This window comes from Lynx canadensis, chromosome X (assembly GCF_007474595.2).
Source record: "Lynx canadensis isolate LIC74 chromosome X, mLynCan4.pri.v2, whole genome shotgun sequence".
Taxonomy (NCBI): domain Eukaryota; kingdom Metazoa; phylum Chordata; class Mammalia; order Carnivora; family Felidae; genus Lynx; species Lynx canadensis.
The window spans coordinates 45,053,743-45,065,805 of NC_044321.2; the positions used below are offsets into that span (position 1 = coordinate 45,053,743).

Sequence of the window (12,063 nt, forward strand, 5' to 3'; positions counted from 1 at the left end):
GGAGGCCAATCTAAGCTCCTGAGGAGGGAGGAACTGGATGTAACTTAAGCTTTTTGAAGGAGGCAGGGAGACGTCAGCACAGCAAGGCCAGGTAGGAGGTGACCAGGAAGGGGGAAAGCTGAGGTTAGTGCATGGCCACAAGGACCCTGTAACTGACTCACTTTCAGGATGTCTGTCCCTCTCTGGCGCTCGCTCACATGCCCCGTTCCCGGGCACAATACTTGATGCACAAACGTAGAGGTGGTGGTAGAAGGTAGACAGGTGAGGGAAGCACCTCAAATGCACCAATTTTCACAAAGCCTCAAGCAAACCTAGAGATTCCTGCCTCCACTTCCCTCCTTGCAGCATTTTTGGGCACTGAGATCGGAAGGAGGGCAGTCAAGGTCATGAGGGGGTGTGGGCAACCCTGTGTATAGCATAAGCCTCCCCATACCTGAAATGTGTCCTTGTCCTTATAGGCAGAGGGTCCTGATGTATGTCAAAGCAGTGGGACTGAGACCAAGACCACAGGCTGCTGAGGTATTTCCTAGATACCCCTGGGGAGGGGCGTCTTTTCCTCTGGAGAGACAGGCACATCATCCAGTAGCAGAGCTGGGAGCCCATAGGTGGGTACTAATTCAGTGGGGACAGTGGTGCTGCCAGATGGTCTCTCTGTCTCAGTCTCTCTAATGCTATCTTCCTTTCTGTCTTCTCTGTGCCTGAAACTTTGTCTCTGTTGCCCACCCACGTGGGTGGGACCTCACTCACCCAAGAGGACCCTTGCTTGGCCTCTCCTGAGGCTATCATCCTTTGACATGGATACTCATGGGGAACTGTTAGGGGGTTGCTCACGAGTCTATGGAACTGTCCAAGAAGGCATGTTCAGCTGCAGATGGGTAGAAAAAAGGTTCTCCCTTAGGGCAAGTGAGGAGCTGATCCCCATGTATTGGGTGGCCTGGATCTCTGGCCTCTGAAAGGGGGCTTCTGAAATAGGGGCTTCTCTGCTAAAAAACCAACCGACCGACCGACCAACCAACCAATCAACCAACCAACCAACCAACCAACCAACAAAAAGCCTCCATGGCTCAAACACGATAGTCAAACTCCTCACCATGGCCCTGAAGGTGCTTCACTATCTGGCCCCCATTACCTCTCTCACCTTGTCTCCTACCTCTCTCCCTCAACCATACTTAGCCAGCCTCGGTGGCCTCCTCACTGTACCTCATACACCCTGCACTGAGTTCCACTCCTGCGTTTTTCTACTGGCTCCTACCTCTGTCTGGGATTGTTTTCTAGCAGATATTCATCTCCAGGTGTCTGCTCAAGGATCACATTCTTTGAAAGACCTTCCTTGACCTGATTCTAAAAATTGTCGCCCTCTATTTCATTATTCCGATTTAATTTTAATCGCAATTGCCAAATTACTTGACAAATTACTTACATTTTTGTGCTGTATGATCCCAATAGAATGTAAGCTCCATGAGAGCAAGGGTTTTTTTTGTTTTTTGTTTTTTGTTTTTTGTTTTTTTGCTGTTGTTTCCACGCGGTCGTATTCCTAACACCCATAATAGTGCCTGACACATAATTTGGAGGGAATTAATGAATGAATGAGAGAATGAATAAGTAAGTACAAGGCTGTGGTGAGACGCATAGCTACACAGGCCAAAGGATTCTCCTAGGGAACATGTTCACGGGTGACAGGATGCTGACAAAGTCCGCAGTCTTTATATCACTTTCTCAGTGTCCTTGGGGCCCCTGGAAGATGGCCCTTTCCCTAACAGAAACAAATGACTTATTACTGACAGTCAATCACAAAGGCCTGACACACAGCAGACCTCTAACACCATCCCCGTGCTCTACCCCTCCTGCCCCTGTTCCCCCACTAGACCTAGTTTGCATTGCCCACGGAGGCACAAGCCAGCACAACGCCTACCACATAAAAAAAAAAAAATCACTTTTAACGCTCCCTATTACACTGGCGGCCACCGGAGAGAAGTAAATTTCAGCTCAGGAAGACTTTCTCCCGAGTCCACCACTGCAGCGAGCTGGGGTTTACACCCTGGCTTTGCCCTCCCTCCCTTTGGGACCAGCCTGGAATGGTCCGTGGGCATCTGCATCGACCAGCCATTCCAGGTACGCGCCACTAAGGGGCGCGCGAGCTGGAACGGTAAGCGTCACTGGACACACCTCTCAGAGCCACAGAGGCAGGACCGTCCACTCCGGGAGGTACCACTAGAGAGGGGACTCCGATTTTGGAATAATCCATTGTGTATGTGACAGTACTGAGGGTCTGCTTATACAGCGTGTGGCATCAGCCACAGGTCGCAGCGGAGGCGCTAATGGCGCCGCCAGGTCCTTCCCCACTCGCTCCACTCCATTCTTCCTGCCCACGTGAGCCTATGTGAACACCGGGTCTCAGGCCGCTTTATTCAGTTGCACTTCGCCGACTCCACCCCTCCGTTTCTACATGGTTACGTCCAGCTGGGCAGCAACGAGGTGAGAGATTGGCTCTCCGATATATAGGGGGCGAGGTCAGAGACTTTCTGGGTGATGATTGGTCCGGGAGAGAGTGTGCCAGAGTAAGCCCTTCCGGGGCGCAAAATGGCTCCGGAAAAACTCCCTACTCCCCGCCCCTGTCTTCGTCTACCCCGTTCCCATTGGCTATCTAGCGGGGTCAGGCACAACGAGGGCAGGAGCTCTGGGCGAGGGGGGGGGGGTGTGGGTGTGGGTGTGGGTGTGTCTGTTTGTGTGTGTGGCTTTTCAGAGGGCACAGTTTTTCTCCGAGTTGAACTACTCACCGACTGCCCCGAGGGGCTGAAGATGCTGCCCCAGTCGGTGGCGAGGTTCGGCACAACAGCTAGCTTGTAGCCAGAGTCTGGCACTGGACGCGCGCCGTGACTGTGCAACTGTCTTCACGTGAGCTCTTTCAGTCTTGTTCAGCCCTAACTCGGTCACAAGCCTAGTCGGGCGCATTTGGCACGGCGCCATCCATCCTACAGATGCAATCAATTAAGTCCAGGGCGAGGTCTGTGCGCTTGTTTGGCGTCCCTGCCTGGGAAGTAGAGTGTGTCAAGCAGTTTGGGGATGTGTGTGGCTAGAGAGGACATCACAGGCACAGTTTGAGTATATTTGATCTTTCTGAGCCTTTTAGGAGATTGTGAGTGAATGGGATATTTTATCTGAGTGGATTTTGTACGGCACGGGATAAGGACTTTAGGCTGTGCGTGTCTGTATATCTGGGGGTGCATTTTCTGAGCTTTTTGCGCATTTATGTCCGTGTGGTTGAGATCTGTGTGGGCGTCTGCACCCCAGGTGTGAGGTCTCTGAGCTGTTTGTGATTCTGTTTCAAGTTGTGATATCTCTGAGCTGCGTGGGGTGGGGGGTATTATCTTAAGGTGTAAAGGATCTGTGCTGTTTGGGAGTCCAAGGTGTGGGTTCTCTGAAATGTCTGGGGACTTTAAAGATAAAGGTTATGTGATGTTTCTGAGTTATTTGAGCTTCTGTCTTTCCCTTTTTATTTTGAGGTCCTTGTAATAGCTTGGGAGGTGTCTGCAGGGTTTGGGAGTCTTCTCTAGGATGTGAGGTCTCTGAGCAGATTTAATTTGTTTCCTGGAGTGAACACGTTGATCTGTTGCGGGGGGGGGGGGGGGCGGGAGTTGTTTCAGTGTGTATGGTCTCTGTTGTTGTTTTTTTTTGTATTCTGTGACTCAAGTTGCAAGCTGTTTGTGCAGAGATTTTTGGAATCTTTTTTAGGGTGTGTTCAGGGATCTGTTTTTGGTGTCCCTGGGTATCTGAGCTGTTTGGGGTCTGTGTCTGAGAAGTAAAATATTTTATCTTTGTGGTTGTGAGGTCTCTTTCCAGGAACTGAGGGGTTTGGAAGCTGGCAGATATGATTCCAAAGCCCGGACCCCCAAATCCTGGTTGTGTGTCATCGGGAAAATCACTTGTTTCCTGAGGATTAAATATGTGTCAGCATCAATAAAATGGGGCCAGTGCGTGTCTTGGAGGGTACCTGTGCAACTTAGAAGTGTGTGTAAAGGTCCTGACTCCCAGCCATCCTTCCACAAGAATTTTCTTTTTTTTTTTTTTTTTTATTTATTTTTGGGACAGAGAGAGACAGAGCATGAACGGGGGAGGGGCAGAGAGAGAGGGAGACACAGAATCGGAAACAGGCTCCAGGCTCTGAGCCATCAGCCCAGAGCCCGACGCGGGGCTCGAACTCCCGGACCGCGAGATCGTGACCTGGCTGAAGTCGGACGCTTAACCGACTGCGCCACCCAGGCGCCCCCCACAAGAATTTTCTGATCACTGGCTGTGTGCCTGAGTACTTTCCTTGGAAGTCGGAAGTACAACACAGGATAAAACTGACAAAGTGTCTTATTCCCTAGAGTTAGCCAGTAAATGTATTGACTGTCAGAGGATGTCAAGTGCTACATAGAAAGAGAAGGAGGGTTGGAGGAAGGAGTATGTGGGGATCATGTTGGTATTTATGCAGGGTGATGAGGGAATGACTCCCTCAGAAGGTAATGACTGAGCAGATTCCTGAGGAAGTGAAGGAGCAGGCCGTGGAACTACCTGCAATTGTTAGAACATTACAGGCAGAAGGTACAGCAGGTGCAACAGTACTGAGGGGAAATCCACTGAGTGTGTTCCTGGATATCAAGGAGTCCTGTAATGCTGGCAAAAGCCCTCAAAACTGGTTTGACACATAGAGCGCAGTGAAAGGTGTCTGGTGTTGCTGTCTCTATTTTTCCCACAACCTGTGAGGGAGGTGGTCTTCATCCCCATTTTATAAAGGACCCGAGGCTCCAAGAAGTGCCCAGAATCTTCTCTCCTGTTTACACCTGAAATTGCTAAGAGGAGTGAAACCTTGTGCTCCATCATGAAAGACTTGAGACATGAGAGGCTTGAGTGTCAGAGCTGCAGGGCCCACACCATCCAGTTTGGATGTCAGCCAGCCAGCAGATATAAGCGATAATATGGGAATCATGCCCCTCATTACATTTCTACACTTGATGGAGGTCCGGACTGAGAAAGAAATGGGGCAGAGAAGAGAGGCAGGAAGGGGAAGCTGGAGAGCAATGAGAAAAAAAAAAAAAAAAAAACCCAACACACTGGCTTCATGATATTGCCTGGATTTGCCCCAGTTTCCTTTAATTAATTGATTGTATTGAGATATATTCACCTCTCCCCCTCCCTTTTCTTTCCCTTCCCTTCCCTCCTGTTGTGCCTGAGCAGTTCAGCCCTAAAGCCATTAGGTGCTACAGAGCAAGGCAAGTGTGTGCATGTAGGGGCATCCCACACTTGGAGTCAGAGCCCAGGCACAGTGAGAAGGGCATCCATACATAGGGGCAGACTGCATTGGGGACAGAGCCCAAGGTAGTAAGGAGGATGTCCCTGGGGGTTAGATGGGGAGAAGGCTAACTGGCTCAAGGGTTCAAACTTCAGTGGAGTGTGGAGGTCAAGGTCAGGGATTGGTTCAGCAGAGCATGTGAGGGTGGGCCTCTGTGTGCAACTGGGATGCCTTATATACTTTAGGATTCGTCAACTCACTCAATGTGGAAGACCCGACTCTCACTTTTGGAAGAGGAAATTTCAAATACAGAAAGGAAGAAAACAAATTCTGAGGTGTTCTATTGGGATTGGAGGTCTCCATGTGAACTCATGCTTTATGATATGTATGTGTGCGTATGTGCATATGTTGATAGATACAGATGTACATATGTATGCGTGTGTGTTTGAATGTGTACATACGTGTATTCCAAACTTTCTGGAAACAGCAACATCCCAATAGTAATAAGTACACCTAGCCCCGACGTCCTGGCTTCTAAATATTATTCTGCATTCAGTGATGGGTTCCCAGGCTGGGAGAGCGAAAGGACAAATGAGCCTGGCTCAACTTGTGGTACCAATCATAAGGGACAGTTCAAGGAAACTTGTGGTACCAACAATAAGGGACAGTTCAAAGACTGATTTGGTGATGTCAGAAGGACACAGAAAATAGCCTGAAGGGGCTCCCACTGGACATTCTGGGGATGATTTTATTTTTTCAGCTTTAATGAGATACTATTGATATATAACATAAGTAAGCTTAAGGTATACACGGTGATGATATTTATATATGTGTATATATATATATATATATATATATATATATATATATACATATATAAATGTGTGTGTGTGTGTGTGAGATCCCCATAACTTACTCTTCTTATGGCTGGAAATTTGTACCCAAGACCACCGTTTTCCCCAACCCCTGGCAAACACCATTCTAATCTCTATTTCTATGAGTTTGGCTTTTTAAATTTCCACATATGTGAGAACATACAGTATTTGTCTTTCTCTGTCTTCTTTCAGTGTAAAGCATTCAGGGTCCATCCATTTAGTTGCAAAAGTCAGGATTTTCTTTTTATGGCCAATTAATATTCCATTGTGTATTTATAGCACATTTTCTTGATCCATTCATCCCTCCATGGACACTTACATTGTTTCCATATCTTGGCTGTTGCTGCACAGTAAATCATAAAATCGGTGTTACTCCTCCAAGTTTGTTTTTCATTTTCAAAATTATTTGACTATTCTAGTTCCTTTACCTTTCCACATAAACTTCATAATCAGTCTATATGTCCAAAAAGTCCTACTGGGATTTTTTATTGGAATTGTATTAAAATGTTGCATTCCTTTGAGGCCTATTGACGCCTACATTATTTTGATTTGATCAACCCCAGAACACAGTATGTGTCTCCATTCATTTAGGTCTTATATTTCTTTCCTCAGCTTTTTGTGGTTTTGAGCATATACATCCTGTGTATGTTTCGATAGACTGGAACGGGGGAAGCGATTGTAAATGGTACCTGCGGGTGGCTTCTGTATTTTGTCTTGTTATGTAATTGTTCATTGCTAGCATGCAGAAAGTTGCTTGATTTTTTTGTGTTCAGCCTCTATGCTGTGACAACATTGAATTCACGTATTGGTTCTAGGAGGGTTTTTTCTGTAATTTCATGGGATTTTCTACATACATAATCATGTCATTGTGAATTGGAAGTTTTATTTCCTCCTTCCTGACCTTTCTTTTTTCTTTCCTTACTGGAGTGACTAGGACTTCTAGCAAAATACTGAATAACAGAGGGGAGAGTGGATATCGTAGCCTCATTCCTGGTCTTAGGGAGAAAGCATGTAGTCTCTCCTCATTAAGCAGGATGGAGGGTGTAGGTATTTTTGTAAGATGCTCTGTATTGTGGAGTTGTTTCTAGAGACAGTATTGTAAGTCCTGGAGGGGGAACGGGGCAATAGCTGAAACGTCAGCAATGTTCTGGTCTCAAGGCTGTCGAACGTGGTAGCATTATGAGCTACAGAGCCCCACGATCCCCCAGAGGACAGTTAAGATACAAAACCCGCTGTAATTCCCTGACACTCCTTAAAACTTCACGTACTCCTGCATGCCTTCACGTAGCCACCAAATGTATGTCTGGTTAATGTCTAAAGGTCCATTGTGCTCTCTATCCATGCTTTGATATTCTTTGATCCTCTATCTAATGAAATATGAAATAAGGGCTATATGCAGTCTGCTGCTCTCTCACAGAGGCAGCCCTGCACACCTGCTCGGTCTGGTGTCTGAGAACTTCTTCAGTGCGTGGCCACACTATATCCAGGTTAGGAAAGTTCCCTTCTGGTTATAGTTTGCTGAATGTTTTTATCATGAATGACTGTTGAATTTGGTCAGATGCTTTCTCTGCATCAATTGATATGATCATGTGGGTCTTTTTTTTTTTTGATACACTAATATGATTTCTTAACTGATTTTTGAATTCTACACCAGCTTTGTATTTCCAGGGTAAACCCAACTTGCTCATGTTGTATTATTCTTTTTATATATTATTGAATGATTTGCTAGTAGTGTCTTTGTCTGATTTTGATATCAGGGTAATGCCAGTCTGATGAAATGATTCAAGAAGTGGTCCCTCTCTTCTATTTCTTTGAAGAGGTTGTAGAATTGCTGTTATTTCTTATTATATTTCTACTACTTTTGTAGAATTTTTTAAAATTTAAATTCAAGTTAGTGTATAGTGTAGTAATGGTTTCAGGAGTGGAATTTAGTGATTCATCACTTACATATAACACCCAGTGCTCATCCCAACAAGTGTCCTCCTTAATGCCCATGATGCATTTAAGCTCACCCCCCACCCGACACACACACAAAACACCTCTCCAGCAACCTTCCGTTTGTTCTCTGTATTTAAGAGTCTCTTATGGTTTGCCTCCCTCTCTGTTTTTATCTTATTTTTGCTTCCCTTCCTCTGTGTTCATCTGTTATGTTTTTTAAATTTGACATAGGGGTGAAATCGTATGGTATTTGTCTTTCTCTGACTGACTTACTTTGCTTAGCATAATACGATCTACTTCCATCCACATTGTTGCAAATGGCAAGATTTCATTCTTTTTAATCCCCGAGTAGTATTCCATTGTATATATATGTACCACTTCTTCTTTATCCATTCATCAGTCAATGGACATATGGGCTTTTCCCATAATTTGGCTGTTGTTGATAGCACACTGTTACTTGTTCTTAAGTGTGTGGTACAGTTTTCCAGAGAAACCGTCTGGGCCTGGAGATTTCTTTCCTGAAAGTTTTTAACAATGATATTTTAGAAATATATGTATGTTTTTCAGATTACCTGGGTGGTGGTTTTTTGTTTTTTTGGTTTTGTTTGGTTTTGTTTTGTTTGGGTTGAGCTTTAATAGTTTGTGTCTTTCAAGCAATTGTTCTGTTCCATCTCAATTACCAAATGTAAGTGCATAGATTATTTGTTAGAATCCATTCAAATTCTCTGGATTCTGTAACCTATTTCATTCTGGATATTGGTAAGTTGTGTCTTTATTTTACTTATCTTTCTTTTTGTGTCAGTCTGGATAGAAATTTATGAATTTTATTGACCTTTTCGAAGAACCAGCTTTTGGTTTCATTGACTATCTCTATTCTTTTCCTGATATTTGCTCTAAATCCTGTTTTTCTTATTTGCTTGCTTTATTTTTATGTCCTGTTTCTAGTTTCTTAAGGTGGAAGCTTTCATCATTAACGTGGGTCCTTTCTTCTTTCTAATACAAACATTTGATGCGGTACATTTAACACTAAGTACTGCTGTAGCTGCATCCTGCAAATTTGGATATGTTGTATTTTCATTTGCATTCAGTTCATCTGATAAAGGGTTAGTATCCAAAATATTTTCTAATTTCCCTTGAGCCTTGCCATTTGCACCATGGGATTATTTAGACATGTATTGTGTAATTTCCTTGTGTTTGGAGATTTTCCTCTTCACATTTTCTTACATATTGGGTTTTTTTTTTTTCTTTTGCTCAGGCAACATTCTCTGTATGATTTCAACTATTTTATAACTTCTAATATGTGTTTCGTGACCCAGGATGCATTCCACCTTGGTGAAACTTCCATATGTGAAGGGTTCTATACTTGTCAGTTACATCCAGGTAGTTCACAGTGTTGTTCAGTTCATCCGCATATTGCTAATTTTCCTTCTATTCCTTCTGTATATGACTGAGAGAGTGTTGACTTCTATAACTGTTAGTTGTAGATTTGTTCATTTATCCTTCAGTTCTGTCTGACTTGGTTATATATTTCGAAGCTTTGTTACTGGGTGTTGTGCAGAGAAGAGTTAACATAGTAGGCCTGAAACTACTGTGCTTACAAACATCAGCATGTTGGGCCTTATCTTGCATCCGGGAACTTGAATTTCAGAAGGTTTCCCACCATTCCCTACCTGAGCAGGGTGCTTTATTCTTCCTAAACTGTCCAAACAATATGTTTCATGTTAAACATCTATGAAACATCTCAACACATAGACATCTATGAAAATACTTTTCTTTCTGGGAATCTGAAATCTTGGTCTGTGCTGGGCAGACAGTGCCTACGTGACCAGCCTCCATCCCAAACCTCTGACGCTGTGTTACTCACGAGGTGCCCTTGGTAGACAGCATTTCACATGAGTTATCATGATTTGTTGCTGAAGGCACAAATTGTGTGACTCTCCTGGGAAAGGACTCTTGGAAGCTTGCACTGGTTTCCTCCAGATGTTACCCAGGGCACCATTTCCCCTGGGCAATTTTGCTTTCTATCCTTTTGCTGTAATAAATCTTAGCCCTGAGGATGACCTTCACGTCCTCCTGGGGATGCAGCAGAAGCAAGGGTGGTCTTGGGACCTCCGAAACCATGGTGGCAGCCATGGGACTCACTAGCAGGGAAACCCTGACTCACTAAAATATGGTGGAAGACTTTGCGTAAAGAAAGGATGGCACGGTAGAGATGATAAGCTGCTTGTGCCTCAGTGACTATGGATGTGCCCACGATATGAAAGAGCAGCTGAGCTGTTCTGAAAGGTAAATGTTACACACGGAATGCAAAAATAAAAGGTCCAAGTCCAAGAGCGTTGGCTCACGGCATGCCTTGGCTGCTTTAGCCATGCTGGATGATATGAGGTGAACAAGTGTAGCCAACTTATGACTTGGGTCTTCATTCTCTGGAGGCCAGGGAAAAGGATCCAGACCTTCCCAAAGGTGAACAAAAATGTTGAAAGTTTAACTTGCTGTCTCCTGCACGTGGGAGAAGACAAATTTAATTGGTTGCCTGGGCTAGAAAAAGCTTTACATAAACTAGAGGCAAAGACGGAGGGGAAGGCATTCCAGCCTTTTCTTCAGCTGGCTTACTGCTGCTGTGGCTGCGCCTCCCAGCATTCCAACCAGGATGTCCCCTGTATGGTCACCCGGTAAGTGTCCACTTACTGCTAGGAGTTTCAGTAAACTTGCAGTGAGGGCGAAAAGGGAGGATTTAAAAGTGGCTTTGTACGTTGTGGCTGTTGGTGCCTGGATGTCTGAGAAAACTGATGTAAGATGTTAGGCAGGGCCACTGTTCAAAGCAGCTGCCCCCAGCAAGGGTATGACCTGTTCTAGCCTGGCTGCTGGATAAAGGAGAGAGACAAAAGGGACAGGAGGTGATGTAAACCTGTTTTGAAAATTTTGAAAATTCAGAATTTCATCCTGAACAATTCCTAATGATCGTGAGTCTTTCTTGTTATGTCATAGAGTTTTCTATGAAAATATTTTGGTCCCTTTTGCTAACAGGCCCTCCTTACAAAAGGTTTGGAGGAGAGCAGGGGATAAATAAAGACACGGAAAGGTTCAGTTTCAGAATTGTACGCACTGATTTTGTAACAGTGGAGAAAACAAACCTGGCACCTGGGGAGAAGCAGAGGGAAGAGGCGAGGACATTAATGGCCTGTGTCTGTCCAGACTATTCTTGGAAATTTTCTATTTTTTGTTAAGGAAACACTCTCAGTGCAGCCTTTGCAAGCCTTTGTGAGCACTGCGAATGCAAATTGACTCCTGAGCCTCGAGCCATACCTGCCAGAGCTCTGACTGTGGGACAGCAGGGGTGGCCCCAGCTCCTGGGCGTTGCACGCATGGCACCTCCACGTGACCTCCACCCTCAGAGAGAGGATGAACTGGTGTCGTGGACAGACACAACTTTGGGAAATAACTGCCTCCAGGCATCCCTCTAAAACCAAGGGCTCAAATGAATATTCCAAGTGGACAGGGAGTCCTAGAGGGGAAGGCCCGTGGCGGGAGGCCACATTGAGGCCCCGGTGAGCCGTGTTGCCGGATTCGGTGTATGTCCAGCTCTGGGCTCCCTAACGATTGTAAACTCTGTTTCAGGAGAATCACGTGTGCCCGCTAGGATTACCCTTCCTGTGTGTGTGCCCTGACCAGCCCGACACTGCCTCAGCCTGGAAGACTTTCAGGTCAGGTTCTGCTTCTCGACCGGTGTGTGCTGTGCCTGAATTTGTGCGTCAGGCCAGCTAAAAAGAAGGTTCGTACAAAAAACTAAGCAGTAAGTTACCTGTTTTTCTACATTAGACCTTTGTGGTTAGTGCAAATTGTTTTAACTGGTTAAATCTAGGACCCCTGAGGGATGTGATGGAGATCAGTCCTGCAGGCTGGTCTTACCCTACCGCATTGGTCCTAAGACTGAGACCTGTGGCACGTCCCTCCTGCCCTCTGCAGACCGGCATCTGT

At 45.3% G+C, this 12,063-nt stretch overlaps 1 long non-coding RNA gene across 1 annotated transcript; it reads left to right on the forward strand.

Moving 5' to 3' along the window:
- The first annotated feature begins 2,679 nt into the window (after positions 1-2,679).
- Positions 2,680-11,812, forward strand: LOC115507562. The gene is made up of 2 exons (XR_003966704.1): positions 2,680-2,895; positions 11,704-11,812. It is a non-coding gene; the product is annotated as an uncharacterized LOC115507562 (long non-coding RNA).
- The last annotated feature ends 251 nt before the right edge of the window (positions 11,813-12,063 follow it).